We start from the raw sequence: 14,686 nt of genomic DNA, 5'->3' as shown, positions 1-14,686 counted from the left end.
TGGCTAGGGGACCAGACTTGCCTGGGCCGACCTCAGTGCTCAGGCAAATCCCAGCCTGTGTTGGAAAATGCAGCCACTTCTAGTGAAAAGGATACGGGACCAGAGTCTGTCTTGGCCCTCCTTCAGGGCTTACAGGTAAGAGGTGTATACAGTCGAAAATTAGAAAAAGCAAAGATTCTTAAGTAACATCAGATTATTGTTTCCCTTTTTCAAAGACTGAGAGAACAGTCAAAGTTCAAAGTGACAATTTACAGTAGTTATGTGTCGCTCAGTCTTCAGTTGTTGAGGATTTCTTGAGTTGATCACAGATTATACAGTTTATAACCCAAAGCACTCTCTTCTGACTCCTCCCCATCACTGACCTTCAACTCCTTCCCACCCTCATCCTCTGGTTCCTCTCCATTCCCATCCTCTGGCTTCTCTCCATCCTTGTCTGATTCCTTCTCCTCATACTTGTAGTCTGGCCCCTTCTCCCCATCCTCATCCTCTGGCCTTTTCTCCCCATCCTCATCCTCTGACTTTTTCTCCCCACTTCCATCTTCTGGCTTTTTCTTCCCATCCTTGTACTCTAGCTTCTCCACATCACCATGCTTTGACTTCTTCCCTTCATCATCATCATCATCATCAGGCTCCTCCCCTTCATCATTTCCACATGGAGACAGCACTGAGAAGTCAGGTAGTAGCTTGGTACAGGAAGTCTTGTATGATGGAAACACTGACTCATAGTCAGGGTACTCTGTGTGGCCCCTAGACACTTCCTCTCTGTCTCTCATTCTATTTGTTGAAGGTACATGAATGTTATTACTGGATGTTCCCTCCCCACTTGGTCCACCTCCCTCACTGAACCTGAAATATTCCTCAGAAGATTCAGCTGCAGCTTTCATGTAACAGCTACCTGATAAACTGAGTCCTTCTGAGAACATGATGCTCTGTATTGTAACTCCTTGATGAACTTCTGGTTCAGTTTGTTGGGCAGAGTGACTTATGCAGGATAGAGGGGGGTGTCTGGTAGCTACTGTGAACCCCCTTTGGCTGGGAGTTAGGGTCTTTGGGCAAGTGGTGGTTTGCAAGTTGACTTTTCTCTGGATGGTATCAATGAGCTGAAGTTGATCTCTCTGGAAGTTCGGGTGGTGGTAGACCTGGAACAAAATTAATGATGGCACTGACACTAGCAGTTAAAGTCCATTCTGACTGATTCTCAGCAAAGATAAAAGCTACCAAGTTTCAAAGCTGAGACATCGTGGCACAGGGGCCCTATTTGTTATACAGGGTCTCCATTTTGCTTCCCAGGAAGCACACTGCTGCAACGCAGGGGGTCCTCTTTATATCTCACTATGAGCATACAAAGACATCCTAACTCTAGTCATCTAGCCACACAACAGCACAAAATAAACGCCTCCGGACTGCAAAAGTCACGGTGAGGAAACAATGTAGAATCCCACCATCTTGGAGTGTGAAGATGGTAGCTCAAAAAACTGAACCAGTAATAACAAGCTATATAATCTCTCTGATAAGGACTTTAGAGAGGAAGTGTTGGATGTTTAAGGAGCTCAAGAAAGTAATGTAATGAATGGCCAATGAAACACAAGAGGATATGAGAGCAGAAATGAGGAAACTACAAACAGAAATGACAGAAGTGAAAAACTTGTTAGGTGAATTAAAAACTCACTGGAAGGCCTCACCAGCAGAGTAACAGTTGCTGAGGACAGAATAAGTGAGCTCCAAGATGAGGTGCACAAACCTCCAAACAACAACAGAACATGGGGGGAAGCCTCAGAATAAGTAAACAGCAGATAAGAGAACTTTATGATGAATTCAAGAGGAAGAGCAAAAGAATCACTGTGGTCCCAGCGGGCCAGGAAGGCAACTCTGAAAAAAAAAAAAACAGTCAAAGAGAGCACATGCACCCAAATCCAATAGGCTTATAGGTAATCAGCTTAGAGAGATTTAAATAATACTGCAAGATACATTCCTATAACAGAAACCATAGATAGAGATAGAATACTTTAAGCAGTAATATCAAGGACGGAAATTATATCAAAGGAGTGTCCTTAATATTTACCAAACAAAACCCTCCAGACCCAAACACAGTGGTGAATTATAGTGAAAAAAAGTAAATGAAATGAATTCTTTACCAAGAATACTTCCCCAGCCAGACTTTCATTCAGATCTGAAGGAAAAGCAGAACAACTCAAAAACTTTACATAATAGACTCAAAACCATCTTTACAAGAATAACTAAAGGAGCAACTTTAAGACAAGGTGAGTCCCACAAATACGCAAAAATCTGGCAGAAAGATGGCACAAAACTCCAGGATAATAATCTTTCTCAATGTCTATGGGATAAATGTACCAATTAAGAGACATAGTGATAGAATAATATATTAGAAAATTGAACCCTAGCTTCTGCTTCCTGCAAGAAACACATTTGAATAGTCAGAATAAACACTAACTCAAAGTTAAAGCTTGGAAAACAGTTCTTTAGGCAAAAAACTCCCTCCAAAAGGCCAAGGTGGCCATATATAGTATCAGATGACATCAACTTCAGGCTGAAAAGGGTAATAAGAGACAACGAAGGTAATTTCTTAGGATCGAATATCTGTAAATCAGAAGGAACTCACACACAAAGAATGTATATGCATCTATTGAGGGACCAGCAAAATACTTAAGTGCAAATAGACTTGAAGAAATATATTGATAGCAACACAGTACTAGTTGGAGACTTCAACACCACTCTGTCATCCCTCAATAGATCTATTAGATTAAAGCTTAGTAAGAAAACCAACGGGGGAGGGACAAAAGGCATCGGAACTTCCGTTGTACTGGTGATATGGGGGAGACTTATATCCAAATCATGGACTCAACAAAACAGAAAACCTGAGATCTAAGCTATGACCAGTGGGTCGTATAGGAAATTAAACTATTCCTGGGAACAAATGAGAATGAGGATACTATCTACCAGAACTTGTGGAGCACAGCAAAAGCAATGTGAAAAGGAAAGTTCATAGCTATGAAGGCATTCATCGGGAAGGAAGAAAAGGCCCACATAAATAACTTGACTGCACAATTTAAGAAACTGGAAAAGACGTCCAAAGCAGTTTTGAGGAAGAAAATAATAAAACTTAAGAGCAGAAATTGAGCCAGAGCAATAGTAAAGTGGGTAGTCTGCTTACCTTGCATGTGGCAGACCCAGGTTTGATCCCTGGAATCCCACATCCCACATCCCACATGGTCCTCCGGCACCATCAGGAGTGATTCCTCAGTGCAGAGCCAGGAATATCCCCTGACCACTGCCAGGTGCGGCCCCAGAACTTAAAAAATAAATATAGACCAGAAATTAATAAACTGGAATAAAAAATTCCAAAAGATCAACAAAACCAAGAGATGGTTCTTTGAGAAAATAAACAAGACCAATAAACCACTAGCAAGATTAACAAAGAAAGAGAGAGAACCCTAATAAACAAATCGGAAATGTAAGTGGAAAAGTCATAACAGAATCACATAAATTCAAATAATCTTAAGAGATTACTTTGAGAATTTATAGAATTTATGACATAAAATGAGAGAACCTACAAGAAATGTATAAATTCTTGGACTCCTATCACCTCTCAAAGCTGAACCACGAAGATAGAACACTTGAATAGACCTATTACTTTTGAAAAAATCGAAAAAATAATAAAAAATATTCCCCAAAATAAAATCCCAGGCCCAACCGGATTTACTAGTGAGTTCTATCAAACCTTTAAAAACCTTCTGCCATTTTCAAGCTATTGTAGGAAACTGAAGAAAGAGAAACACTTCTAAACAGTTTATATGGAAAAAAAAACATCACTCTGATACTAAAAGCAGTGAGAGGCACCACAGAAAAGAGAGTTACTGGCCCAAGAGTATGGGGAAGAAAAGGAAAGAAAGAGTTGGGGCTGGGGGAAAGAGACAGATGAGAAGAAAGGGGGTCAGGTCAGGGGATTAAAGTGGTGTTAAGGAATGAATGCTGAATATCCAAACTACAGAGTCAAAAACACTGAAATCAAGAGACCCAAACTTTAACCCAAACTTAGTTAAGATGCCTGTCAAGAGGGCATCCTGGATGGAGTGGGGTGAGGGGAGAATGTGGGGAATGCTAGGAACACAGATTAAGGGAAGCTGATACTAGAGATGGGATCGGTGTTGCAATATTGTATGTCTAAAACTTAACTCTGAATAACTTTGTGAAATCACGGTGCTTTAATAAAATAAAACATTTTGTATTCAGATAAAAAACCTTCATAATAATAAAAAGAGTTGCAGGCCAATATCCCTGATGAATACTGATACAAAGATCCTCATCAAGATACTAGCAAATAGAATCCATCATCTCATTGAAACAGAACATAAAACATGACAAAATGGGAATCAAGGACAGTTCAATATACACAAGTCAATCAACATAATACTCCATATCAGTAAAATAAAAAAACATATAATCCTATCAATAGACACAGAAAAAGCATTTGACAAGATCCAGCACCCATTCAGATAAATACTCTCAACAAAATAGGATTTGAAAGAATTTTCCTCAACATAGTCAAAGCTATTTACCATAATCCCAGAGCAAACATTATGCTCAATGGGGAAAACAAGGAGCCTCTAAGATTATCTCATACCACAGGCATCGACACACATCAAATAGAACAGTGCTCGTGCAACTGTGGGAAGAAAGTGACTCTCATTCATGGTTGGTGGGAATGTCAACTGGTCCAGCCTTTTTGGGAGGCAATATAGACATTTCCCCCAAAACTAGAAATTGTGCTCCTATTTGATCCAGCAATACCATTTTGGGAATATATCCCGGGGTCCAAAAATATACAAAAGAAACACCATATGCATTTCTATGTTTATTGCAGCATCATTCACAATAGCAAGGGTCTGAAACAACCCAGTGCCTGAGAACAGACGACTGGATAAAAAAAAATGTGGTACATCTACAAAATGGAATACTTTTCAGCCACCAGAAAAAATGAAGTCTTGTAATTTGCTTATAAATGGATGGACATGGAGAGTATTATGCTGAATGAAATGAGTCAGAAGGAGAGGGACAGACATATAATGATTGCACTCATTTGTGAGATACAAAAACATAGTATGAGACTAATATTCAAGAAAAGAAAAAACAGAGGTCCGGAGGACTGGTCCACAGTTGGAAGTTTGCCACAAGTGTGTGCGTGTGGTGGAGGGTAGTTAGTATAGTGAAGGGACCACTATGACAATAATAGTTGGAAATGATTACTTTGGACAAGAACTGAGAGAAGAAAAGTACCTTTTATAGAGACAGAGAGACAGGCTGACAGGGATGGAGGGTGGCAGGAGGGACACTGGGGATACTGGTGGTGGGAAATGTACAATAGTGGAGGTATGGGTGTTCGATAATTGTATGACTGAAATTCAAACATGAAAGTTTGTAAGTATAGTTCACGGTGATTTAATTTAAAAATTCCTTTTATCATTAATAAAAGTTTAAATTAAATGAAAAAATAAGGCAAGATTCTACAGAAAAAACCTAGAAACAATAGACTTGTATAGTACAGTGACAGGCTACAAAATTAATATACAAAAATGCATGGCTTTTCATTTTAAGGAGGACATTGCCAGCAATACAATGGTAGTCAGAGACCTCAACATCACCTTATCACCTCTGGATAGATCAACAAGAACAAAACTTAGCAAGGAAACACTGGCTTTGAAGGAAGAAATAGAAGAGAGATGGCTTACAGACCTATACGGGGCTTTATACCCCCCAAAAGAAAGAACACACATTCTTTTCCAGTGCACAAGGAACATTCTCTAAAATAGACCACGTGTTGGGTCACAAAACATACCTCAATATAATCAGGAAGATAGAAATTTTATCAACTATCTTTTCAGACCACGATGCACTGAAGATAGAAGCAAATCACACACAGATGCTGAGAACCAAATGAAACACCTGGAAATTAAACAACTCAGTGTTGAACAATGAGTGGGTCAGGAAGGAAGTCAAGGACGAAATCAAAAGATACCTGGAAACAAATGAGAATGAAGACACGAGCTACCAGAACCTATGGGATGCAGCTAAAGCCATGTTAAGAGGAAATTTTATAGCCTTGCAAACATTCCTCAGGAAGGAAGAAAGCGCCTACATAGAGAACTTGACTTCACAAATCAAGACCTTAGAAAAAGACCAACAAAAGGAACCCAAGCCCTGCCAAAGGAAAGAAATAATAAAATTTAGAGCAGAAATTAACGACATGAAAACACACACACACACACACACACACACACACACACACACACACAAACAATCCAAAAGGTCAATGAAACCAAGAGCTGGTTCTTTGAGAAAATAAACAATATTGATAAACCACTAGCAAGACTCACAAAGAAAGAGAAATAGAAAACTCTAATAAACCGAATCAGAAATGAAAAAGGGGACATCACAACAGAAACCAATAAAATTCAAAAGATCATCAGAGACTACTTTGAGAATCTGTAAACCACGAAACAAGAGAACCTAGAAGAAATGGATAAATTCCTGGATTCCTACAATCTACCAAGACTGAGCCAAGAAGACTTGGAATACATGAATAGACCCATTCATATCAAGGAAATCGAAACCGTAATTAAAAGTCTTCCCCAAAACAAAAGCCAAGGCCCAGATGGTTTCACTAGTGAATTCTTCCAAACATTTAAAGAAGACCTGTTGCCAGTTCTCCTCACAGTTTTCCAGAAAATTGAAAAAACAGGAACCCTCCCAGTTTCTATGAGGCACATATCTCCCTAATCCCCAAAGCAAACAAAGACACCACTAACAAAGAAAATTACAGACCAATATCATTGATGAACACAAATGCGAAGATCTTCAACAATATATTAGCAAATAGAATCTAACAACTCATCAAAAAGATCATACAGCACGACCAAGTGGGATTCATCCCGGGGATGCAAGGATGGTTTAACATTCGGAAATCAATCAACATAATCCATCATATCAACAAAAAAACGATATGATCATATCAATAGATGCAGAGAAAGCTTTTGACAAGATCCAGCATCCTTTTATGATGAAAACTCTCACCAACATGGGTTTTGAAGGACTTTCCTCAAGTAAAGTCAAAGCCATCTACGAGAAACCCATCTTAAGCATTATCCTCAATGGGGAAAAACTAAGGACCTTCCCTCTAATATCAGAGACAAGACAAGGATGCCCACTATCACCACTTCTGTTCAATATAGTACTGGAAGTACTTCCAATAGTGATTCGGAAAGAAAGAGACATTAAAGACATCCAGATAGGAACGGAAGAAATCAAGCTCTCTCTATTCGCATATGATATGATACTATATCTTGAGAATCCTAAATCCTCTAAGAAACTCCTAGAAACTATAGACTTGTACAGTAAAGTTGCAGGCTATAAAATTAATGCTCCAAAATCCATGGCCTTCCTATAAGCAAATAATGAGACAAAGGAAAGTGACATGGAAAAAAATCCCATTCACAATCGTGCCCCAGAAAACCAAATACCTTGGAATCAGCCTAACTAAAGAGGTAAAGGACCTCTACAATGGAAACTACAAAACGCTACTCCATAAAATAAAACAGGACACGAGGAAATGAAAACATAGACCCTGCTCATGGACAGGAAGAATTAACATCATCAAAATGGCAATAATCCCCAAAGCTTTATACAGATTCAATGTGATCCCTGTAAGGATACCCATGAAATTCTCCAAAGAAATAGATCAAGAACTCCTGAAATTCATACGGAACAACAAATGCCCACGAATAGCTAAAGAAATTCTTGGGAAAAAGAAAATGGGGAGGCATTACCCTCCCCAACTTCAAACTCTACTACAAAACCGTAATAATTAAAACAGCATGGTACTGGAACAATGGTAGGGCTGCAGACCAATGGAACAGGGTGGAATATCCGTGCAAACAACTCCAAATGTATGAACATCTAATCTTTGATAAGGCAGCAAAAAATGTGAAGTGGAACAAGGAAAGTCTCTTGAACAAATGGTGCTGGCATAACTGGACAACCACATGCAAAAGAAATGGGATTAGACCTCTACCTAACACCATTCACAAAAGTCAGATCAAAATGTATTAAAGATCTCAACATCAGACCGAAATCCATAAGGTGCATTGAAGACAAGGTCGGCAAAACCCTCCATGATATTGAGGCTAACAGTATCTTCAAAGACGACACCCCACCGATCAACCAAGTGGAAACAGAGATAAACAAATGGGACTATCTTAAATTAAGAAGCTTCTCACCTCAAAAGATACAGTGACCAGGATACAAAGGCAATCTACAGAATGGGAAAGGATATTCACCCAATACCCATCCGATAAGGGGTTGATATCAAGGATATACAAAGCACTGGTTGAACTCCACAAGAAGAAAACATCCAACCCCATAAAAAAATGGGATGCTGAAATGAACAGAAATTTTCTCAAAGAAGAAATCCGAATGGCTAAAAGGCACATGAGAAAATGTTCTACATCACTAATCATCAGGGAGATGCCGATCAAAACAACAATGAGATACCATCTCACCCCACAGAGACTGACCCACATCCAAAAGAACAAAAGCAACCGTTGTTGGTGCGGATGTGGCGAGAAAGGGACTCTCCTTCACTGCTGGTGGGAATGCTGACTGGTTCAACCCTTTTGGAAAACAGTATGGACAATTCTCAAAAAATTATAAATTGAGCGCCCATTTGACGCAGCTAATACCACTCCTGAGAATATATCTTGGAGACGCAAAAAAGTACAGTCGAAATGACATCCACACTCTATGTTCATTGCTGCACTGTTCACAATAGCAAAAATCTGGAAAAAAGCTGAGTGTCCAAGAACAGATGACTGGTTAAAAAAACTTTGGTACATCTACACAATGGAGTACTATGTAGCTGTTTGAAAAGATGAAGTCATGGAATTTACATACAAGTGGTACTACATGGAAAGTATCATGCTAAGTGAAATGAGTCAGAAAGAGAGGGACATAGAAATATTGCATTCATCTGGGGAATATAAAGTAACAAAATAGGAAACTAACACCCAAAAATAGTTGAGATATGTTCCAGGAGATTCACTCCATGGCTCGGAGGCCAGCCGCACATACTAAGGGAAAAGGCAGCTCAGATAGAGAAGGGAGCACCAAGTAAAGGGTGTTGGGAGGATCCTCCCAGGATGGGGGATGCATGCTGAAAGTAGACTATAGACCGAACATGATTGCCACTCAATGCCTCTTTTGCAAACCACAGCACCCAAAAGGAGAGAGAGAATAAAAGGGAATGCCCTGCCACAGAAGCTGGGTGGGATGAGGGGGGGAATGGGAGGGATACTGGGATCGTTGGTGGAAAATGGGGACTGGTGGATGGATGGGTACTCAACCATTGTATAACTGAAACCCAAGTACAAACATTTGTAAGTCTACAACTGTACCTCATGGTGTTTCATTAATAAAAATTTTAAAAATGCATGGCTTTTCTATATGAAAATGATGAAAGAGAAGAGAGATTTATTTTAAAAAATACTATTCACAATTGTGCCTCAGAAAATCAAGTACCTTGAGTCAGCTTAACTAAAGGGGTGAAGAACCTATAAGGGAAAACTATAAAACACTAGTTCAAGAAATAATAAGAAACGAGCAAAATGGAAACAACATCCCCTGTTCACGAATTGGGAGGACTAATATTATAAAAGGGGTCACTGTTACTGTCACTGTCCTTCTGTTGTTCATCGATTTGCTCAAGCGGGCCCAGTAATATTGTGAGACTTGTTACTGTGTTTGGCATATCAGATATGTCACGGGTAGCTTGCCAGGCTTTCCCGTGTGGGTGAGATACCCTCGGTATCTTGCTGGGCTCTCCACGAGGGGTGGAGGAATCAAACTCGGGTCGGCCATGTTGGCTGCATGCAAGGCAAACGCTCTACCCACTGTGTTATCACTCCAGCCCATAAAAGGGGTAACACTCCCCAAAGCATTGTACATATTCGATATAGTCCCTGTAAGGATACCCATAACATTTTTCATAGAAATAGGTCAAACCCTCATGAAATTTCTATGAAACTATAAGCCCCTCTGAATAGCTAAAGCAATCCTTGGGTAAAAGATGTGAGTCATCACTTTGCCCAACTTCAAACTATATTGCAAAACTGTAGCAATTAAAACAGAATGGTACTGGAATAAAGACAGATCCTCAGATCACTAGAATAGAGTTGATATTCTGAGAAAGACCCTCAGATATATGATCAGTTACTCTTTGATACCAGAGCAAAAAAATATGAACTGGAGAAACAAAATACACTACAACAAGTGATGTTGGGAAAACTGATTAGCTAGATAAAAAAAATGAACTCAAACCTCTTTCTAATGCCATGCAAAAAAGTCAAATGAAAATTGCGATTAATATAAGAATCCATAAGGTACATGTACATAAACATAGGGAGAATCTTCCATGATATTAAAGCTAAAGACCTCTTAATGATAGAACACTGCTTGTCAAAAAGTAGAAACAAAGATAAACAAATAAGACTATATTTAATTAAGAAGCTTCTGCATCTCAAAGGAAATGATGACCAGGATACAAAGACATCCCATGGAATGGGAGACATTAAATAAACTGTCTGATAAAGGGTTAATATCAGGGGCTGGGGTGATAGCACAGCGGGTAGAGCGTTTGCCTTGCACACGGCTGACCCGGGTTCCATGCCCAGTATCCTATATGGTCCCCCGAGCACCTCCAGGAGTAATTCCTGAGTGAAGAGCCAGGAGTAATGCCTGTGCATTGCTGGGTGTGACTCAAAAAGCAAAAAAAAAGAGATCAAAGATATATAAGGGACTGGCAGAATATCAGAAGAAAACACCTAACCCAATAAAACAAGGAGAGAATAGACGAACAGAAACTTCCTCAAAGAAGATATGCATATGGCCAAAAAGGCACATGAAAAACGCTGTCTCACTAATTATCAGGTAGATGCAAATCAAAACAATAGTGAGATACCATCTCACATCCACAGAGACTGTAACACGTCAAAAAGAACAACTAGTGTCGGCATGGATCATGGATGTGGGGAGAAAGGGACTCTACTGGTAGGAATTCTGACTGGTCCAATCTTTATGGAAAACAATATGTACATCACTAAAATCTTTGACCCAGCAACTCCATTTCTTGAACTATATCCCCAATGCCCCCCAAAGTGGGGGAAATACATTTGGACCCCTGTGTTCCTTGCAGCACTCTCCACAATAGCCCAAACCTGGAAATAATCCAAGTGTCCAAGAATAAGGGAATAGATAAAAGAATCTATGGCACGTATACACAATGGTATATTACTCAGCCATAAGAAATTATAAAGTCATAAAATTTGCTGCAACGTGGAGTGATCTGAAGATTATCATGCTGTGTAAAGTTAGTAGGAGGGACAAAAGCGCAACAGAGAGTGATCTCTCTCATGTGCAGGATCTAAAGAAACATAATGATGGAATAATGAATACCCAAAGGCAACAGAAAACAAAGAACATGAGAACCCGTCTTCAGTAGGAAACATGCCACTTGAGGGGGCTGGAGGATTGGACAGTGACAGGGCAACGACTATGGTGGAGGGAAGCATTGAACCCAGGAGGAGATGGTGCTGAAAGGTGGTAAAATGTTATGTATGAAATCCTTATCAACATTACTGTAAACCACAGTGAAAAAACTTCTTAAAGGAAAGTGCCTCTTATAGAAGCATGCTGTTTAGTAGGAGCAAATGCAGGTAGTGGGGTATTGATGGAGGAAAGCGGATGGCAGTGAAGGGAAAGGTGTTGAAACATTGTATGCCTGAAATCCAGTTATGAATAACTGTAATTTCAAGGTGATTAAAGAAATTTTAAAATATTTTTAAAAAGGGCTGGCAAGTTTTATAATCCCCTAGAGCCTGGACTCACTAAAGGTAAAAGGTTCAGGTTCAGGTTCAGGTTTACTTGCATCTGCTTGGCATAAATAGACCTGTAATTTTTAAACCTTCCTTCAGTCTATCCCTTAAGGGGCTAAAGTATAGGGGAACGGCTCTACTGTCTGGATCTATCCTACATATTTTGATAATCTGTCATGTGAAAAAATTAACCTTACATGTTATGTCATTTATCTGGGAGCACCAGGATGGTGTCAGGAGCAGGGAATAGGGGAAGGGCAGGACTTTCTACTTTACCTTCACTCTCTTATTCTCTGGGAGTTGACACAAAGAATTCCTAGGGCATGTGTCTTGGAATCCATGTTGGTGAAGTAAACAGATGAAGGCCTTTAAGTTGTTTGACTCAAATATTCTCTCAGTGTCTCTCCGTTGAAGAACTTCTCCCTGAAATTGCTCTTCCTCAATGATGATGAGGTCTCCATTCTCACTCCAGTACACAGATTCGATGGTGTCATCTTCCACGATCATCCAGAGCTTTAGAGGAAAGGGAAATCGAAGTATGCTATAATTCCCTGAGTTGGGGGCACCTGGGTTTCTGTCTTGTCCATGATTATCTTGAAAACCATGGTCTGGGTTTACAATTTGGCCACTATGTACTTCTAAAACATCCTGCAATGGTTGTGGATTGTCTTCAAGGGTCCAGGCTGGGTCCACAAATTGGTTACCATGCATTTCCCATAGTTCCTCTTGTTTCAGATTGTCTTTGAGGCCAGGATATGAGTTCATGAGTTGGTCGTCATCTATCTCCCCAAAGTACTCTGAGTTGATAATTTCTTCAAGGAGTAAATCATACGGAAACTCTGTTACTTGGTCTTCATTCCAGTGCAGAATTGATTCAGTTTCATATATCTCATCATTATTATCAGAATAATTACTCTGATTATTCATTTTTTTAACTAGATCAGAGATATTTTATAGCCAAGACCCTATCACTGCCATTGCTAGTTAAAATACCTGTGGCCTGAACCAGGATGCCTGAACCAGTGGGTGAGATCATCTACCTCTTTATTTGTAAGACATGATATCATAAAGGGGCTCATGACCCCCCACTGACCAACTGTGGGGGAGGGGAGGGGGCCTTCAGTTTCATTTCAAGAAGCATCAAAAAGTGTGCTTTGAGTTTCCAGGAGTATTTATCTGTTGACACATGCATTGTTTCATGTGGCCAGTCCCTGGATGGGTTGAGAAACCACTGGATGGGTTGGGAAACCATGGTTCTACCTCCACTCCCATGTATGCAGATGGGAGAGGCTGGGGTAGTGGGCTCTGTTACTGGCATCTCTTCTCTGCTTGCTCCTAGCTCAGGTACCACCAGGACTGCCTGCATCTGATGCATCTCTGGGTGACAACATCAGCCGGAAGATGGCAGTCCCTGGCAGTTCACTTGCCCTAATTAACCTCAGTGGCTATTCTCTTGGCCGCCCCCTCCCCTCCTGCCCTGGTCTCTCCAGACTGCTCCTGCTGCTTGCTCGGCTCTGCTCCTATAGGCCCATACAGACTCCTGCTTTCTTGCTCCTTCTCAGACTGTCCCCAGAGCAGGATTGTGCTCCGGGTCGGTGGGTTTGCTCCCTAAAGGACCATGACATCTTCCTCTGTGCTGTGAAGTCTCCTCTGGTGCTCTGCTTCCCCGTGTCTCCTCCCTCTCCACTCGCAAGGGTAGTGCCTAAGTTTCTTTTTTTCAATGAATCAACATGCATTAAATTTTTATCAAAATAATCAGTACTCAATGTGATCATTTTTCAAATAAAGCTAAGAATTGATCTTCCATATGACCCATTAATTCCACTCTTTGGAATATATCCCAGGGTTCTAAAAGCACAATAAATAACATAATCACTACTAAATTTAAAAGTAAGTAAAGGCCCTCCCGTTGATCGTCGATTTGCTCGAGCGGGCCCAGTAACGTCTCCATTGGAGACTTTGTTGTTACTGTGTCTGGCATATCCAATACTCTCGGTAGCTTGCCGGGCTCTCCGAGAGGGGTGGAGGAATCGAACTCGGGTCGGCCATGTCGGCCGCTTGTAAGGCGAACGCCCTACCGCTGTGCTATCGCTCCAGCCCACTAAATTTAACCTTTAAATATTAAAGAACAGTTTCTCATAGGGTGTTTTGCACAATTTAATATTGTTTTCCAAGCCTAATTCCTGACTGCACACACAAAACCTCCCCTCAAATCCCGTACTTCCAACACCAAAATGCTCCCCCTGAATATATATATTAATACATATATACAATATATACTTATCTCAGAGGCATCACTTTTATTTTTTTTTATGTAGGAGTACTGCTATTTATTCAGCCGTTAAGCTGATTGAATTGGGCATGAACTCCACCTTACTTTTTTTTCATTTTTTATGATTTTATTTATTGAATCACCGTGAGAACAGTTACAAAGCTTTCGGGTTTAAGTCTCGGTCATACAATGAAACGCCCGTACCTTCACCAGTGCCCATTCTCCACCCCCAAAACTCCAGTATACCCCCATCCCACACCCACCCCCTACCTGTGGGGCAGATGATCTCCACATTACTCTCTCTCTACTTTGATTACATTCAATATTTTGACACCAGACCCACCATTATTATTTGGGATTTTACCTCAACACTCAGATCTGCTGAAAAGGCAGCCGTAGACAATTTGTTTTCTATTGCTGGGTATGAATAACATATGATCTTGCGTGGCTGCAATAGTGGCCATGTGATTTTGAA

The sequence above is a fragment of the Sorex fumeus genome, unplaced genomic scaffold (genome assembly GCF_029834395.1).
Source record: "Sorex fumeus unplaced genomic scaffold, SorFum_2.1 ptg000075l, whole genome shotgun sequence".
NCBI lineage: Eukaryota > Metazoa > Chordata > Mammalia > Eulipotyphla > Soricidae > Sorex > Sorex fumeus.
This window is presented reverse-complemented; position numbering follows the sequence as displayed.